The following is a 19,976-nucleotide window of genomic DNA, read 5'->3' on the forward strand; positions in this document are numbered from 1 at the left end:
CCTCCCTGTTGGTTATTCGACCATGATTACAAGTTTAGATAGCTGGCTGCGAGACTAATTTACAATCTAAACAAATGTAGCTGACATGGGCAAATTGAGTGACTGTCAGTAGCTCGGTTTCCACCCAATTGGCGAAAGATTTTCATGCGAATATTCTAAAATCTGCCTAAATAAAATATTATAATTTTCCCACCAGAGATGTATTTCCATCAAATGAACTTGTTGTGAATAAAAGTGTTGCGTGATGAGGTAGTACACATAAAAATACATTTTGCGGTTAAATTTCCATATACTGAATAAAAAATACAAATGAAATGGGATCCCTTGCATTTTCAACTTTTTGGTTTTGTCACCAAAATACTGTTTATAGCAAATGTGCCCACTCTGGTATTGGCACGTTCGCTCTAGCCAAAAGCTGGCAGATACAGTGCGGGTATAGCATACATGATGAGATTATTATGGACAAAAGAGAGAGATTATTTTAATTTGTAAAACGGCAGCCAAGCATCGATCATTGTGTCACCAGAATAAGACCCTTGATATTTATTGGAAAGGAACATCAAGCTCATCACTTTGCACTTTCACCACCCTGTAAAGTTCATCATAATTTATTTAATCTGTAGCCTAGTAAACTGCATGCTTTCCAGAGTTGAAAATGGATCTGTGGGCCTACAAAATCCCTGGCCTATATCACAAGGACAAATTGACACTCACCTGCATTATTTTTGTGATGATACATTTCAGTCTGATTTAGATATGAAAGCCTGAGGCGTCTGGACCTTTATGACACGGCCTGTTTCCCTACAACGCCACACTGGTGTGAGTGGTGGGACAATCCCTCACTCTTTGTTCCCATTGGAGCACAACGACACATGAGAGGGGGAATAGTGTTGCCTCCTTGTATCTAAACATAGGCCCACTACTGTCTCTGTAAAGAGGTCTGGACCTGGCACAAGACAGGTTGTTCAAGATCCAGAGCTGATGGATCTGTTCCCCTTTAATTGCTACACTACTGTAATGACGTTTGGATGAGGGTCTGCCAATTCCACCATGGTTGGGTTTTTCCAGGTCTAGGATGACGCATATATTTCAAGGTCTTCAGTCTTTGACAGAAGAACATAATTAATAAAACGTGTTGTGTTCAGTTAATAAAAGTGGTAGTCTAATCACAGAGAGATCACATCACCTTTTCTCTGTAATTACTCTAGGGTCGTGTAGTGTAAATATTTCCCCAATAGAGGGACCCAGAGTATAGGAGATGAGAAGCAGTTTGGCTCATCAGCTGATGAACAGATGAAAATGTAATGTTGTAATGGTTATTTAGCAGACGCTTGTAAACAAAGCGATTTGCATTTACCACACATTTTAAACTAAGTATCTATGACCCATGCAAGAATCAAATCCACAAATATGTTGTAGCAAACACCATGCTCCAATCAACTGGGCCCTAGAGCCAAGTGTTTATGAAGGGATACAGGCCATATTTGTACTTACTGTTAATGGCTGATGGGCATTATGTTGCTGAAGAGAATGCATTCAAATTACATTTAATGGCTGTTTTTGCTTACCATAACTAATAACTGTGGTTATGTTGCTGCGATCACCGTTGGTGATCTAGATACTCCAAAATACATGCTGCCAACAATGCCAGGAAGCAACCCTGGCAAATTATACCAGAAAACAAAATGAGAATTTTAGCCTCAAAGGACAATGTTTTGTAATTTTGTATTTTGTCTAAGATAGAGTATTCCCAACTTACCAACTGACTGTGGTTGGCATTGAAGATGTAATCTCTGAGCTGATAAAAGGCCCTCTACTTGCCTGTCAGAGGAATGATTTACTGGGCCCAAATGTGTAACCCCAGACCTGAGCTGTATCATATTGGAAAAAGGGAGAATGACACGTGACTTAGTTTCTTTGATCTCCTCTCTCTCGCTCTCTGTGGGGGTGTGTGCTCTGGGAGAGGCAGCCAAGACTGACAGGTCTAAGTTGGGATAGAGGGGGATGGACGGAGCGAGCGAGATAGATAGAGGGAAAGCGGGGGAGAAGGAGAGAGAAAGAGAGAGAGGGGAGAGAGAGAATGCCAGGTGGGTGGGAGTGCAGAATAAGGACAGAGAATGAGATGAAAGGCAGTCCTGTGTAAACGATCTGTGTTTCATCTTGGCTAGATTTACAGTACATCATTGAATCATATGTTGGCTGGTCATACTGTAAATCAATCATTACATTTGGTATTGCAATGTATACCATGGCATTGTTGAATACTTCTTTCTGATTGGCTTGAAAGGCATTCTAGAGCGTGCATTATTTCCCTTTATAAACTGGGTGGTTCAAACCCTGCATCCTGATTGGCTGAAAGTCGTGGTATATCAACCGTATATCATGGATATAACAAAACATGTATTTTTACTACTCTAATCACGTTGGTAACCAGTTTATAATAGCAATAAGGCACCTCAGGAGTTTGTGATAAATGGCCAGTATACCACGACTAAGGGCTGTATGCGGGCACTCCGAGTTGCATCATGCGTAAGAACAGCCCTTAGCCGTGGTATATTGGCCATATACTACAACCCTTCAGGCCTTATGCCTTAAATAAAGTACAGTATATTTACATGGTAGAATTCAATGACTATAGTCCATTCTTACATGTACTATGTTGGAGCTGCTTCTGAAAGCAAACATAGAATTGAAGACACATTAGCATTGTTGAATTCAAGTTTCATAATGTCAAGCTAAGACTGACGGTGTGAGGAAGTTGGTAACATGAAAAAATGCAGTGGGCTCTGCACGTGACGCCCGCTCGATGTCCGCGTCCACCTCCCATACCACCGGTGCCACCAGGCAAGAAGCTGGAATTATGGGAGTAGGCTCTGCGGACCGCTCCTCCGTGTCATACATCCTGGACAGTGCGTCTGCCTTAACATTCTGGGAACCTGGTCTGTAGTAGGATAGAGTGAAAACAAAGCGGGTGAAAAACATGGCCCACCTCGCCTGGCGAGGGTTCAGTCTCCTAGCTGCCCGAATGTACTCCAGATTGCGGTGGTCAGTAAAATGAGGAAAGGGTGTTTAGCCCCCTTAAGCCAATGTCTCCACGCTTTCAGAGTCCTGACAACAGCCAACAGCTCCCGATCCCCCACATCATAGTTTCGGGCTGAGCCTCTTTGAAAAGAAAGCGCAGGGGCGGAGCTTTAGTGGTGTACCCGAGCGCTGAGACAGCACAGCCCCTATCCCAGCCTTGGACGCATCCACCTCTACTATCAATGCCAAAGAGGGATCTGGATGCGCCAGCACAGGAGCCGAGGTAAACAGAGCCTTCAGTTGACAAAAAGCCCTGTTCGCCTCAGCTGACCACTGCAAGCGCATCAGTCCCCCCTTCAGCAAGGAGGTAATGGGAGCTGCTACCTGACCGAAACCCCCGGATAAATCTCCGGTAGTAGTTGGCAAACCCTAAGAGAAAAGCGGTACCCTAGGAAGGAGATGGACTTTTGGAAGAACAGACATTTCTCAGCCTTGACGTACAGTTCATGCTCCAACAGTCGACCAAGCACCTTGTGCACCAGAGACACATGCTAGGCGCTTGTAGCAGAGTATATTAGAATGTCATCTATATACACTACTACACCCTGCCCTTGCAGGTCCCTGAAAATCTCGCCTACAAAGGATTGGAAACTGGAGCATTCATTAACCCGTACGGCATGACTAGATATTCATAGTGCCCAGATGTAGTGTCTTCCACTCATCCCCTCCCTTGCTACGCACCAGGTTGTAAGCGCTCCTGAGGTCCAATCTTGTGAAGAAGCGCACCCCGTGCAATGACTCTGTCATACTGGCTATGAGAGGTAGTGGGTAACTGTATTTTATCGTAATCTGATTCAAACCTCGATAGTCAATACATGGGCGCAAACCTCCATCCTTCTTCACAAAAAATAAACTCAAGGAGACAGGTGAGATGGAAGGCTGAATGTATCCCTGTCCCAGAGATTCAGTGACATATGTTTCCATAGCCACTGTCTCCTCCTGTGACAGAGGATACACGTGACTCCTGGGAAGTGCAGCATCTACCAGGAGATTTATCGCACAATCCCCCTGTCGATGGGGTGGTAATTGAGTTGCCTTCTTTTTACAGAAGGCCAGTGCCAAAATGGCATAGTCGGGGGGAATGTGCATGGTGGATACTTGATTTCGACTCTCCACAGTAGTGGCACCTAAGGAAACACCTACACACCTCCCTGTGCACTGACAAGACCATCCCTTGAGAGCCCTCTGTTGCCACGAAATAATAGGATCATGAGAAGCCAAACAGGGAAGGCCCAACACAAAAGGAAACGCAGGAGAGTTGATCAGAAAGAGACTAATTCTCTCCTCATGGTTCTCCTGCGTTATCATACGGAGTGGAGCTGTGACCTCCCTGATTAGCCCTGACCCTAACGGACGACTATCTAAGGCATGTACAGGGAAGGGGACATCAACAGGAACAATAGGAATCCTTAAACCTAGTGCAAAGGTACGGTCAAGTTCCCAGCTGCGCCTGAATCTACTAGTGCTTTATGCTGGGAATGCTGGGAAAATTCAGGAAAGGCTACATACAACCACATGTGTGCAACAGGGAGCTCTGGGTGAGGTGTGTGCCTACTCACCTGCGATGATCCACCAGTGCTATGCCTGCCACCTCGATTACCTGGAAAACCTCCCCAGCACCGACCAGCAGTGTGTGCTCTGCAGCCACAGTTGGTGTAGGGAACGGTGCCCCCTCCGGTCCCCCTCATAGCAGCACCTCCCAGCTCCATAGGGGTAGGATCAGAGGTGCTGGGGGATGGAATTGACAGACCCCGATCTGGACGTCCGTGGGATGCCAACAGGTTGTCCAGCCGGATGGATAGGTCCACCAGATGGTACAGATTAAGGGTGGTGTCCCTGCAGGCTAACTCCCTACAACTACACCTGTAGCGGTCGATCAGGGCCCGCTCATTCAATCCTGCGCCGGCGGCCAGAGTTCAAAAATCCAGAGCGAACTCTTGAGCACTCCTCATCCCTTGTCTTAAATGGAACAAACGTTCCCCCGCCGCTCTCCCCTCAGGAGGATGATCGAAAACCGCCCGGGAGCGGGGGTGAAATCTTCGTAATTGTCCAACGTTGGGCCTTCTTCTCCCCAGATGGCGTTGGCCCAGACCAGTGCTTTTCCAGTCAGACAAGAGATGAGGGTGCTCACTCTCTCGCGTCCTGAGGGGGCTGGCTGAACAGCTGCCAGGTAGAGCTCCAGCTGGAGTAGGAACCCCTGGCACCCGACAGCCGTTCCATCATATGCTCCCGGGAGCGAGGGTCGAATCTCACTGGATTCTGATGAAGGAAGTGTGGATCTCTGGATCAGTTGATGTGGGAGCTGGGAAGGTGCTGATTGGTGAACCGGAAAACCCCCTCTCTCCAATCGGTCGATGTTTTGCTGCTGAACACGCTCCTCCAGAGGAGGGCTGGCTGTACCTGCTGACTCCATTTGTTGGTGCGTTATTCTGTGAGGACGCTGGTAACATGACAAAATGCAGAGTCAGGCGCAGGACACAGTTCTGAGTAATCATCCAAAATTTACTCCAAAATAAGTAAGATTCCAACTAGGTACAAATACTATAATCCCAAGCACGAACAACGAGAACCCACATGACAAACAATAACGCACAAAACGGAGAGGGAAATCAGAGGGTTAAATAAGGAATATAATTATTGGAATAGAAACTAGGTGTGTATGATCAAGACAAAACAAAACGAAAATGAAACATAGATCGGTGGTGTCTGGAAAGCTGGTGAGGTCGACCACCGAACACCGCCCGAAGAAGGAGAGAGACCAACTTATGCTGAAGTGGTGACAGATAGTTTGGTTTGTGAAACTAGCAAGTTGTGGTGGAAAAAGTACCCAATTGTCATACTTGTGTAAAAGTAAAGATACCTTAATAGAAAATGACTCAAGTAAAAGTGAAAGTCACCCAGTAAAATACCATTTGAGTAAAAGTCTAAAAGTATTTGGTTTTAAATATACATAAATATCAAAAGTAAATGTTACTGCTAAAATATACTTAAGTATCAAAAGTAAAAGTAAAAGTATAAATCATTTCAAATTCCTATATTAAGTGTCAGATGTGTGCGTACTGGTAGCAAAGTCAGGTGCAGGAGAGCAGAGATTTGTGAACAGACGCACACTTCATTTAGGCAAAAGTGCAAAACGTGCAAAACAGTCACAAGAATTATGTTTAACAATAAACATCTTCGTGAAAAAGAACATGGAAAAAACAAGCCAGTCTGGCGCGTCAACAATACACACGTAACACAAACAATCTCACACTAAGACATGATGGGGAACAATGGGAATACATACATGTAGATTGATTGGGGGATGAAAACCAGGTGTGCATGGAACAAGACAAAACAAATGGATACATGAAAAATGGAGTGGAGATGGCTAGAAAGCTAGTGACGTCGACTGCCGAACGTCACCCAAACAAGGAGAGGAGCCGACTTCGGCGGAAGTCGTGACATTAAGCAAACCAGACAGCATCATTTTCTTGTTTTTAAAATGTACGGATAGCCAGGGGCACACAGCATTCAGACATAATTTACAATCAAAGCATGTGTTTAGTGAGTCCGCCAGATCAGAGGTAGTGGGGATGGCCAGGGATGTTCTCTTGATAAGCGTATTCCTGTCATGCAAGCATTCAAAATGTAACGAGTACTTTTGGGTGTCAGGGAAAATGTATGGAATAAAAAGTACATTATTTTCTTTATGAATGTAGTGTAGTATAAGTAAAAGTTGTCAAAAATATAATTAGTAAAGTAAAGTACAAATACCCCAAAAAACGACTTAAGTAGTACTTTAAAGTATTTTTACTTAAGTACTATAGCGAACCGCACAGACATCTGTGTTAGGAGTTATACTGTTCTTATGTTGTGTTGTACTTACCAGTACCCAGTGTTCGCAGGGTCCGACATGCCAGCCAACCTGATATCTGTAGGGTCCTGTGTGGCTCAGTCGGTAGAGCATGGCGCTTGCAACGCCAAGCGTCGTGGGTTCGATTCCCGCTAGGGCCACCCATATGTAAAAGTAGTGGCCCCAGCCGACTTGTAAGTCGCTTTGGACAAAAGCGTCTGCTAAATGGGATATATATCTGCCAACCAGGGGAATGCCTGGAATGCCTGGGGGGGGGTGGAAGGGAGGTGGAGCACTGCAAGTTTAAGACCATGCTTAGCCATTGTTCTCTCTCTTTACATTTGGTCTTAACAAGAGATGGGTAACTGTGGTTTGATACTGTTTTACTTGGGTTATTTGGCGTGGGCTATGACCAAACAGTAGCCTGTGTTGAGTTTGGTTAATAAACCAGGAATTCGTGAATTCGTAAACACAATCCTCTGCCTGGACCTTTGTTCATTTCTGATCGAGCTAGGTCATTATTACATTGGTGTCATAAGTAAAAACTTAGATAAAACTTAGCCAGCTAGCTAGCTGACTACCGTGGCTGGCAAACATTATGTGGAGAATGGGGTTGAAAATGCTTTGAGGGAATCCGTAAGTGAAGGATGAGGCAGGGGACGATCATGACCAAGGAGATGCGTGTGTATGGATGTTAGAGGATCTGGCAGAGGAGGTCGCCAGGGCATCGGAGCACAGAGGCCCTTTGAGGGAGAGCGCTATAAGGATGGTGGCTGAAGTGGGCATGGGTGCTTCTGCAACTGTGCCTCGTGCGGATTCTGGGGGGCGGACTGAAGGGCATTGTGCTACAGGCGGCTGAATGAGGTAACCAGGAAGGACTCAAACCCCATACCATGTATCAATGAGTCGCTGGACCTGGTTAGGGGGTCCTCCTGGTTCTCCTCACTAGACCTCCGCAGTGGCTACTGGCAGGTGCCCATCTCCCCAGAGGCCAGAGCCAAAAATGTGTTCTCCACTAACAGAGGACACTGGCAGTTCAAGGTCCTGTGCTTCGGCCTGTGCAACGCTCCAGCTACTTTTGAATTTTTGCTGGACAGGGTGCTGGATGGCATTCCCCGAACAGGAGTGTCTGATATAATTTGACGAAATCCTGGCCCATTGCAGCTCCCTCCTGTCAGTCCTGGGGAAGCTACGGCGTGCGTGGGAGAGGGTGGCTGCCACAGGCCTGAAGCCCCACCCCGAGAAGTGCCACTTCATGAGGAATGAGGTGACCTTCTTGGGCCACCAAGTGGGGGAGGAGGGTATCAGCACCATGGAGGACAAAGTGGGGGCTGTCCCACCTCCACCAACCAGAAATAGCTGAAGAGCTTCCTGGACCTTACCTCAATACTACAGGAGGTTTGTACGGGGCTTCTCAAGCGTCGCTGCTCCCCTGAACCGCCTGCTGCCGCAGGACAAGGCCTTCACTTGGACAGTGGAGTGCAAGGAGGCCTTCAGCACCCTCAAACTTGCACCGATCGAGGTCCCCGTGCTCGCCCCCCTGACCTCACCTTGCCCTTTATCCTGGACACAGATGCAAGCAATGTGGGTATGGGTGGGGTGCTGACCCAGGTGTCGCCAGAGGGGGAGAGAATGGTGGCGTACTTCAGCAAAACATTCAACAAACATGAGCGCCTCTACTGTGTCTCCCGGTTGGGAGCTCTTCGCTATTGTGGCTTCCATCAAACACTTAAAGTACTAACTGGGTGGCCTGCCCTTTACTGTAAATACTGACCCCTCTGCTCTCCAGTGGCTCATATCTTTCAAAGAGCCAGAGGGGCAGGTGGCACGCTGGTTGGAGGAGCTTCAGCCGTACGACTTCACAGTGGTGCACAGGGCAGGGGCACGCCACTCCAACGCCGACGCCATGTCCCGTCGGCCCTATACTGCAGACAGGCGCTGCTACTTTGAGGGGAGAGAGGCCCGTGAGTGAGAGCTGTGTGCGAAGGAGGGGGTCTGGGCCACAGTGTGTCGGGTGAGCTGGCCTGTCTGCTGTGAGCTGCAGACTGTCGATGTGGCTGAATGGGGGCAGCAGCAGGGACAGAACACAGACCTACAGCCAGTGCTACGGTGGGTAGAGTTGTAGCTGAGGCCACCATGGGAAGAGGTAGCAGCACTCTCACACAAGACCAATGGTTTGTGGTCAAAGTTTGAGAGACTGCAGCTAGCTGATGGTGTGCTACAGCAGGCATGGTAGGAGCCAGCTACAGAGAGGAGAGGTGGCAGGTGGGGGTCCCAAGAGCAATGGGAGAGGCTGTGCTTCAGGGTACTCATGGAAGGGTGGGGACTGGACACTTTGGGGTCACAAAAACCCTCTGCCACCTTCATCAGGGCTTTTACTGGGGGCAGCACAAGAGGGATGTGGAGCACTTTTGCCGCTGCTGTGACAACTGCACGGTGAGAAAGGGCCCCCCAGGCCGTTCTCATGCCAAGCTCCAACAGTTCCCAGTTGGGGCTCCCATGGAGATGGTGGGAGTGGATGTAGTTGGGCCCTTCTCCACCACAGACACTGGAAACCACTGAGTGCTCATGGACTACTTCACAAAATGGCACAATGCCTATGCTCTGCCTGACCAGGATGCAGAGACCATTGTCGAAGACCTGAAAGCGGGGATGTTCAGCAGGTTTGGAGCTGCAGATTCCATCCACAGTGACCAGGGCAGAAACTTTGAGTCCTGTGTATTCGCCACCGTGTGTGAGAGGCTGGGTCTGCACAAGACCCGAACTACTCCTCTCCATCCTCAAAGTGATGGCCTTGAGGTGCGTTTCAACAAAACGCTTGGACAGCATTGTCTCTGCTAAACACCAGTGTGACTGGGACATGTACCTGCCCATGGTCCTCATGGCATGCCGCTTCGCTGTCCAAGACTCTACCTCCTGCACGTCTGCCCTCCTCATGCTGGGGAGAGAGATCCGCACCCCTGCGGAGATGGCGTTTGGTCGGCCCCTAGATGCCCCTCCTGTTCCCCCGGGGCCGGAGTATGCCTGAAGACTCCAGGACTGCCTGGAGACAGCCCACATCTTCGCAAGAGAACAGCTGCTGAATACAGGTGTGAGGCAGAAGATGAACTATGACGCGCACATCCGGGGAAGGCACTTTGTGGCTGGGGAGCTGGTCTAGATCTACAGCCCCCTGAGAAAGAAAGGCAGCGTCCTGGAGAGCCCCATACAGAGGGGCCTCTTCTCCCCAAACCCCAGGGACCCCCACAATCCCCCCCTCTGGCCATGACATTTCCTAAGCATCGAGTGGTTCTCCGGAGCCACGTACCGTATATATACTGTTCCCTCATCCTTGTTCCCCATGCCCTGCCTTCATCCCCTGGGCCCCAGAGGGGAAAACCCCTACCATGGACTGAGCCCCCTGTTCTACATCTGGACATTCTGTCTCCTATCACGGCCACGCAGGCAAAGGAGACATCCGGGTCGCTTCAAAGACGTTGTTTGTTCTTTCGGGGACAAGGGACTTTGTGGTGGAGGGGCTGTGTAGCGACCCGCACAGACAGCTGTGTGGTAGGAGTTATGCTGTTTGTTTGTTGTGTTGTACTTACCAGTACCCAGTGTTCGCAGGGTCCGACATGCCAGTCAGCCTGATATCTGCTAGCAAGTCTGTTTGTTTGTTTACCACCGCAACTACTGTAGTTATCTAGTAAACTTGCTAGCTACACATGAACACATTTACTGTATAGCGGCAATTGTGTTAAATTATAGCCATGGTATAAAAGGGATAATCAACTCGGGGCTCTATGCGTTCTCTGGAAAATAATGCAACTCAGTGGAAAGTCAGTTCCAGTCCGCTAGCATGTCGTGGAACACACCTTGCATGTTGTTAATTATTTCCCATAGAATGCATACCCCCTCGTTGATTATCCCTTACATACTTTCATCCAAAAACCGCATCATTATAGTTATATTACCCTCCTCCCAGCTGCCCACTGCACTGAGGCTAGGTAACACGGTCACCACCGATAAATCCATGATTATCGAAAACTTTATCAAGCATTTCTCAACGGCTGGCCATGCCTTCCTCCTGGCTACTCCAACCTCGGCCAACAGCTCCGCCCCCCCGCAGCTACTCGCCCAAGCCTCTCCAGGTTCTCCTTTACCCAAATCCAGATAGCAGATGTTCTGAAAGAGCTGCAAAACCTGGACCCGTACAAATCAGCTGGGTGGGCTTGACAATCTGGACCCTCTATTTCTGAAACTATCCGCCGCCATTGTCGCAACCCCTATTACCAGCCTGTTCAATCTCTCTTTCATATCGTCGGAGATCCCCAAGGATTGGAAAGCTGCCGCAGTTATACCACCCACCACTGCGACCTGTATGCTCTAGTCGGCTGGCCCTCGCTACATATTCCTCGCCAGACTCACTGGCTCCAGGTCATCTACAAGTCCAGGCTAGGTAATGCTCCTCCTTGAAAATAAAAGAGAGCCGCGCACTCTAGGAGCTCAGATGCAAAAATGTAATACCAACGTTTCGATCAGGGTATAATCACAGACACTGCGGGATGACTCGTTTATATAGTGTCAAAAGACACAAGTGTCTGTAATCATGGCCAAGAGTGGCCTAATATCATTGGTTAATAATCAAATATTAAAATATCATACAAAGAACAGCATACAAACAACAAATGGATAGATTAATTTGACTACACAAGTTTACAAACAATTACAATGGCACAATAAACACAAGAATGGCTTCAGATCAAGTCTACGTTGAGACCGAAAGGTGCAAGGGTCTTTAAATCAAAGATCCAGGCAGCCTCTCGTTTTAACAATAAATTATCAAGGTCACCCCCTCTCCTAGGGAGGGTGACATGTTCAATGCCAATATAACGCAGAGATGAAATCGAGTGGCCTGCCTCCAAGAAGTGGGCCGCAACTGGATAAGTAAAGTTTTTACACCTAATGGTGCTACGATGCTCTGAGATACGTACTTTTTTTGCGCTTTGTTAAAGCTCCGCCTTATCTTAGTTCACTGGTCACGATGGCAACACCCACCCGTAGCACGCGCTCCAGCAGGTGTATCTCACTGATCATCCCTAAACCCAACACCTCCTTTGGCCAACTTTCGTTCCAGCTCTCTGCTGCCTGTGACTGGAACGAATTGCAAAAATTGCTGAAGTTAGAGACTTTTATCTCCCTCACCAACTCTCTTTTTTTCTACTGTGTTATTGACTTGTTAATTGTTTACTTCATGTGTAACTCTGTGTTGTCTGTTCACACTGCTATGCTTTATCCTGGCCCGGTCGCAGTTGCAAATGAGAACTTGTTCTCAACTAGCCTACCTGGTTAAATAAAGGTGAAATAAATAAAAGATAAATAAAGAGGCAGCACTGATTACCAAACTGTGGATTAGATTTTAGAATTTCCTGCAGTCTGATTTGTGGAACATAAAGTTTCTTATTGATATGAAGCATTGAGAGTGGGTGTTGTGGTATTAAATGGTCAAATTAATTTCACAAACCAGGACATATTGGTTTCATATTATTACAGCACAAGGCATTCTTATTGTTTCAACTTTTCATCCTGTCTTTGGCATTTAGCTATGTTACTTTTGATGAAAAACAGAAAGGGTGGAAAACTCTTGAAATATGATAGCGCAGAGCTCAATGGAGGGGCTTTCTCTTTTATTAGCTTATATGCAACAAATTGCAGCAATATCTTCACTAGTCTTCTATTTTCCATATTCTTGCAGTTGAGAGAATTGCCATTGGGAGCGAAGGTAGTTGAAAAGTGGAAACTACAGTACATTTACAATGCCACTTGATGCAAACCCATTAGTGAAGGCTGCAGCCAGTATTTGGATGGAGTAGATACTTGGAAAGACCTGGTACAAAGACTATTGTAGCAGCCGTAAAGCCTAATGCGTCTCTCTGCCTTTCTCCTGGGTATCCTCTATCTGTGGTCAAAATGACGGAAGACGAAAATAAGTGTCTGTGAGTCTGCGGACCTGTTGAATCAAGGGGCATTAACTGCTGCTGCTGCTGAATAATTGATGGACAGCTACATCCCAGAGGCCATTATGCCTCCTATTTTACCTCCTGCACTTTTTGGCTTGATGTCACACCGTCTTCATCCCATCCACGGCGAAGACAGGGAGGGGTTCAGGACGAGGACTGCCTGGGGAGGAGGCAAGGAGGTTACTCCACTCACAGGGCCTGGTATTTTAAGCAGAGCCACCACAATAATTTCCCTCCATTGAGACTGGGAGTGTTTCAGTGTTATTTTCCACCCTGCTGAATTGAGAGAAAGCAGGGGCTGACATTGTAGTCTATGCAGGGTCGACACAGAAAACTCATCAGTCCCACTTTGTACTCACTGCTTTCACTATTATTCACTGCTGAGGTCCTTCACGGGAGATGTCAAATGTGCATATGATAGCATCCCCATATAATTCAATTCCCCTCATAGATTTAGCTACAGAAGTTGCCCGTTATGTGACCTGGCACATATTAGGAACAGTGTTGAATGGCCATGAGGCTTCATGGCAATCCCTCTATCTGTCTAATGCTGGGACCTTCGTGAAGTATGCCCATAATAAAGATGTGTGGGTATGACTCCAGGGCTGGGATTGCTTTGATTTCTCCTTGTGGAGCCTTACCTCATGGCTGAAGCCATCCAATCACATGACTTAATGAGAGCAGTGTGTCCACAGAAATGTGTCAGTGGAATGAGCTGCTGCTCCCCTTACAATGTAAATACACATTAGCACTGGAGATTAATGAGATAATCTCATTTTAGTATGCAGGTGTGTCCGTGCATGTGTGTACTTGTGCACACTTATGTTATGTGTGTGTGTACGTGTGTGTTTATGTGTGTGTTTATGTTTGTTTGAGGTGAGGAAGTTGTTAACAGGCTTCTAGTGATCCAAAGCTCGCTGTTAAATCTACACATTCTGGTTTGTGTTTTGATAGACACATCAAAACACAAACTGTATGACGGTATAATTTAAAGGCATGGATTTTTACAATTACACATTCTGTAAGGAGTGATGCGATGTCTGTAGCCATGACTTCAGTAAGTTCCTTCAATAACGACACAAAATATAATGTCATAAGTCAATTAAAATGGCCAGATGTTTTTCCCCCAAACATGAATTATCAGTCATGCAGTGATTTTCATGTCCTGCCCACTGGCTCTGTTCAGTGTGTGTGTGTGTGTGTGTGTGTGTGTGTGTGTGTGTGTGTGTGTGTGTGTGTGTGTGTGTGTGTGTGTGTGGGGGGGGGGGGGTCAGTGTGTGTGCAAGTGTGCTTACGTGTGTGTGTGTTCTCTGAGAGGTAGATGGCTTGAGTTTATGATGATAACACTCTGAGGGTGTCCAAAAGCAATCAAAGTCAAATCCAAATGTTTGGCTCCTCTCTACGGAGGCGATTTAAAAGCATTATCTTGATTATTCCGCCCATTCCTGTCTTTTGGGGAAGACAAAATACAACGCTTGAGAAATGGAGAGATAATAATGCAATTACTAGAGAGAAACCCTTTTAGACTGAGTGGTAATGCTTTGGGAGGTGAGAGTGAGTCTGAGAACAACAGGAGCGTACTCCCAACCTGAGTATGTCAGGGACATAATGTATATTATAACACATCAGCTGCTCTCTGAAGATTTTTTCATGCAGACAATCAAGGTCAGGGCTTCTCTGGAATCCTAACAATTAGTTATCCGTTTGCTGCTTCGTGCTACAGCCTTTCCAAAGCACCTCTTTCAACTATCTCCTTGTCGTCAGTTTCCTCCAGGTTTCTACTCCATTCAAATCGAATCCAATTTTACTTGTCACATGCGCCGAAAACAACCGGTGTAGACCTTACAGTGAAATGCTTACTTACAAGTCCTTAACCAACAATGCAGTTTTAAGAAAAGACAGAGAGAAAAAAGTAAGAGATTACAAAAACAAATAATTAAAGAGCAGCAGTAAATAACAATAGCGGGGCTATATACAGGGGGTACCAGTACAGAGTCAACGTGCGGGGGCACAAACAGGCATTCTCAGATATAGGGCCTGTGTCTGAGAATGCCTGTTTGCTACCTTCCTTAGGGCTTCTTGAAGGCTATTGTCAAAATGAGTTATAAATGCATACATTAATACATTTAGTAAGGTACTTTCTTGGATGAGTTTGAACATTTAAAATGAAACATCAGATTTTTTTTTCATTGAATCTGAATTTATGTGCATTAGCGATACCATCATCCCAAATTGACAGTAAGCTCGATCTGGGTCTATTGAGAGTTCAAGTTTCAGCACCACAATGTAAGTTACTCAAGTCTGGCTTATTGTGAGGTCAATAACTCTGATAAATAGGCCTACATCATGGGCAAGAAACATATTGTTTTTAATAAAAAATATATTATAGTAGTAGCAAGCTATCAAAGTTGACCTCCGGTCCTCCTCATCTTCGCACGCTCCTTCTCAAACTGAACTGAACATAGGCTACAGGCTCGTCCATGCGCAAGACTAAGCCTAATCAAAAATGATTTTCGGAATAAGCCTTTGACTCTCCTCATGAACTGGCACCATAGACCTACACAGCACAGACATTGGTTAGGCAGCACACAAAACCAGTTTTGATCAGCAACAGCATAGCAGGCTGGGGCTCAGCGGTGGAATATCCATTGCAGTGTGTAATGCAGCCTAGTTTTATTCATGCCATCCCAGCAGCTACCTTAGAATTTTTTTTTTTTTGCTCTGTGCTTCTCCGAGCATGCAGTTTGTAGCCTATAGCCTATGGATCATTTGATTGAGACCACAGTAAATAGCCTACAGGTACACTTGATATTGCAAGCCCAGCAGAGAATCAGAGATGAGAGGCAGCACTGGGCACACATCGATATTTAGCCTAATAAGCAAGTCATTATAAAACACTGAGAAATATAGAAATTTCATCAATTACAAATGACATTACCCTCCCCTGGACAACATAAAAAAAAAATATATATATATATATATATATATATATACTAAATCCTCCCCTTGACTGAAATTGAAAAAGCATGACCCTCCCCCATTTCCTCCAGTTAGACCTACCCATTATTTCCTCCAGGTAGGCCTACCCATCATTTCCTCCGGGTAGGCCTACCCATTATTTCCTCCAGGTAGGCCTACCCATTATTACCTCCAGGTAGGCCTACCCATCATTTCCTCTAGGTAGGCCTACCCATTATTACCTCCAGGTAGGCCTACCCATTATTACCTCCAGGTAGGCCTACCCATTATTACCTCCAGGTAGGCCTACCCATTATTACCTCCAGGTAGGCCTACCCATTATTACCTCCAGGTAGGCCTACCCATTATTAGACCTACGCATTATTACCTCCAGGTAGACCTACCCATTATTACCTCCAGGTAGACCTACGCATTATTACCTCCAGGTAGACCTACGCATTATTACCTCCAGGTAGGCCTACCCATCATTTCCTCTAGGTAGGCCTACCCATTATTACCTCCAGGTAGACCTACGCATTATTACCTCCAGGTAGGCCTACCCATTATTACCTCCAGGTAGGTCTACCCATTATTTCCTCCAGGTAGGTCTACGCACCCAGGTAGGTCTACCCATTATTTCCTCCAGGTAGACCTACCCATTATTACCTCCAGGTAGGCCAGGTAGACCTACCCATTATTACCTCCAGGTAGGTCTACCCATTATTTCCTCCAGGTAGGCCTACCCATTATTACCTCCAGGTAGACCTACCCATTATTACCTCCAGGTAGGTCTACCCATTATTTCCTCCAGGTAGACCTACCCATTATTTCGATCCAACCCTAATATGCAATTAATTACAATGTGCATGTGTGACAGGCCACCTCTTTGTACTTGCAATTTCCTTGGCACCATACAGTATGTCAAAGACACATCAAATCTTCAATAAACCATCACATTTAAGAGGATAAATCTCATTTCCTATTATTAGCGCTTTATGAGACATATTTATTGCACGAGGCCAAGGCCGGAAGTGAAAATGCCACTGAGTGGCGCCAAATCATCGTAGTCCGTATTTTCCCGGGCTCACTGGTAATGTAGCTTGAAATAATACACTTGTCTCAGGTGCGTGTCCTCCTCTGCCTGCCGTTGCTAACGCTCCGGAGTGGACCCCTCATCTCAAATGCGTCGTCTGGACCGTGAAGAGACATAGTCTACACACAACACATGAACGAAACAATACTGGATGAACTGCAATAAGAACAATCTGTTCTGTAGAAACAATGATTGACTATCAGTCATTGCTTTCAAGCTCTCTTGCTTTTGCGGTTGGGAAGTTGTGAAAAAACGCTAAAGGACCAGGAACTTTAGAAGACTTCAGAGTTGCTATAAATGCAGTCGACCGATTAAGCCGGGAGCCCGGTCGAGCTTGAAAGTCTATTCAATAGGCTACATTTTCTTTTGACATCTTTTGACTCAGGGATTTGGCGTTTTGAAAGCTTGATGTCTACACATTTTCATAGGTTATGTTTTGTCGTGGTGGGCACATTCACGGGCTAAAGGAAACTGTATTTCTTTAACATTACCCTGTGTTTGTTTTTGAAAATGGAGAGCAAATGAGAGGGGCATTTCCCGGGATTAATTGACAGCACAACGACAGGTAGGTTTAACGATTTCCTCAATAGGGTACATAATTTCATCACGTCTAAATCACTTGGTATTTTTATACATCGAAACTATTAACGCTTATTGTGTGAGCATAACACGTCTGTGCACTGTATGGAATAGCCTACATCAATCACATTCTGTGGACTTAATATATGAATTTACAGCGATTTCTACAGACTTAAAAATTTGACTTTGTTACATACTGAACAATCTATCCGATGTTCAAATACCTTTTTGTGGTAATTATTATTTTGGTTTACGAAAACTATAATTTTACATGTGTGCTTCATTTGTGTTAGGGATAGATGCATGCAAACCGTTATCTTAGATGGAGATGCAAACCTATACAATCCCAATAAATAATGGTTGATGACTAAAGCGTTCACGTTTGTCTAAACATGTTATCTAGAGAGTGTTGGGTATTGGTTTCTTCTCTTTATCATGTGTGTAAAACACCGTGTTCCTTATGGGTAGCTGCATATTAGCCCACAGAATCTGTATCAAAAGTTGGCACACGAGGTTATGAATGAGATTCATATGAACATAGGCCTAATATTCAATGATGCTAGTTGTGATGGGTTTCATTTCAATAATAAAATGAGAATAAACATTAAATAATTGTATCCAGTGTATATCACAGTTCCTGGTGCAGCTCAGATACAGGTCTGTGAGTGGATAACTTCTCTCACGATGTGAATCCCATAACTGAGGGCATTTTGAAGAAATTCTAATAATTAAAGCATGCAATGGTAGACCCCACCCCCCTCTCTCTCTCTCACACACACACACACACACACACACACACACACACACACACACACACACACACACACACACACACACACACACACACACACACACACACACACACACACACACACACAGACAGTTTTATGTACCCCTCATTGTAGGCCTATATAATATACTGTATATTGCTGCATGATGGAGTGGTGAATTGCGGAGACCCTTAATCACATACTCAACTGTAATCACATGGATGTGTGATGTATTGCCTTTAATCTGTCTGTCCTGTTTGGGTGCAGCACCATTTTTCTGGTGCAGTTCAGGGAATATTTCACACTAATGTTTGCTTCAATGAATCAGCTTAACAAAAAATATACATGACTTGTATGACTAATAACTTAGTTTTTTAACATTAAACTCAAAACGAAGTCTTTGATTAATTCAAAAATGAAGTCTTTGATCTATTCAAAAATCAAGTCTTTGATCAATTCATAATCAAGTCTGTTTCTCAGAAGTTATTATCTAAACAATCTGTGTGTTGACAACTAGGAAAAGATGAGCTCCCTATGCTAAGACAATGCACATTGGAGGAGGCAGTGGATTTGACTATTCACATTATGGGATCTGTCTTTTAAATGTGACTTTTTCTGTTTACTCTCAATGCTCCAACAAATCAGGTGTCTGATGAAGGAGACAGAGAAACAGTGGATTTGTGATTTGGGAAACAAACACTGTCCTCGTAGGAAATCAGCCTTGCTTTTCCTTGTCTGCCACTGTAGACATTTATGCTTATGCCACACACCACCACAGCACAGTGGTGCATATTCCTTCCTCTGTTCTCTTTCTCTCTCTCTCTCTCTCTCTCTCTCTCCCTTTCTCCCCCTCGCTCTCCAATCTCTCTCTCTTCCTCTCTCCTTCTTCAACACCCTCAGCTCTTTATCTTCGTCTGACTATATGATCCTTCCTGGTTCTCCTTTCTTTCATCTGTCCTTCATCCCCCTGATATGCATTGTGCGGTCAGCTGTTTTTCTGCAATTAGTGCTATCATCGCATTTCATCCTGCGGAACACTGATGGTAATAACCTTATGGATCTTATTGCGTGGCGGCGATACAGCTCTGCTGTGATTAATTGAAGTCCCTCCAGAGAGTCAGAGGAGGGTTAGATCTTCCCTTTCACACCCGCTGACAGGCAACCCATTACAGTGTTTTATAGATTGCCGTCAGTAGCCCCCGGAGCTGCTTGTTCTGAGGGGGGTTTATTGGGCTGTGTTATTGGTAGGTATTGCTGACAGATGGAGCAAAGGCCACATTGGGATTATTTGGGCGTCAGTGCCTGTGACAGTTAAACTGGATGTAAACGATGGTGGACAATTCATGAGAATGTATTGGGGTGGAGGGTCAGGATGGTGGGTGGAGGGTTAGGATGGTGGGTGGAGGGTTGAGGGTTAGGGTGGTGGGTTGAGGGTTTGGATGGTAGGTTGATGGTTAGGATGGTGGGTGGAGGGTTAGGATGGTGGGTGGAGGGTTTGGATGGTGAGTGGAGTGTTAGGATGGTGGGTTGAGGGTTAGGATGGTGGGTTGAGGGTTTGGATGGTGGGTTGAGCGTTTGGATGGTGGGTTGAGGGTTTGGATGGTGAGTGGAGGGTTAGGATGTTGGGTTTGGATGGTGGGTTGAGGGTTTGGATGGTGGGT

General features: G+C 45.7%; 1 protein-coding gene across 2 annotated transcripts in view; it reads left to right on the forward strand.

Annotated features, from left to right (window-relative positions):
* Positions 1 to 17,067: 17,067 nt before the first annotated feature.
* Positions 17,068 to 19,976, forward strand: part of LOC135527959 (chemokine-like protein TAFA-2) — a 190,870-nt gene continuing 187,961 nt past the window's right edge. For both annotated transcript variants that reach the window (XM_064956662.1, XM_064956671.1), the window contains exon 1: positions 17,068 to 17,531. The gene's annotated coding sequence lies outside the window, so the exon portion shown is untranslated. The remainder of the gene's footprint in view (positions 17,532 to 19,976) is intronic.

Source organism: Oncorhynchus masou, chromosome 5 (genome assembly GCF_036934945.1).
Source record: "Oncorhynchus masou masou isolate Uvic2021 chromosome 5, UVic_Omas_1.1, whole genome shotgun sequence".
NCBI lineage: Eukaryota > Metazoa > Chordata > Actinopteri > Salmoniformes > Salmonidae > Oncorhynchus > Oncorhynchus masou.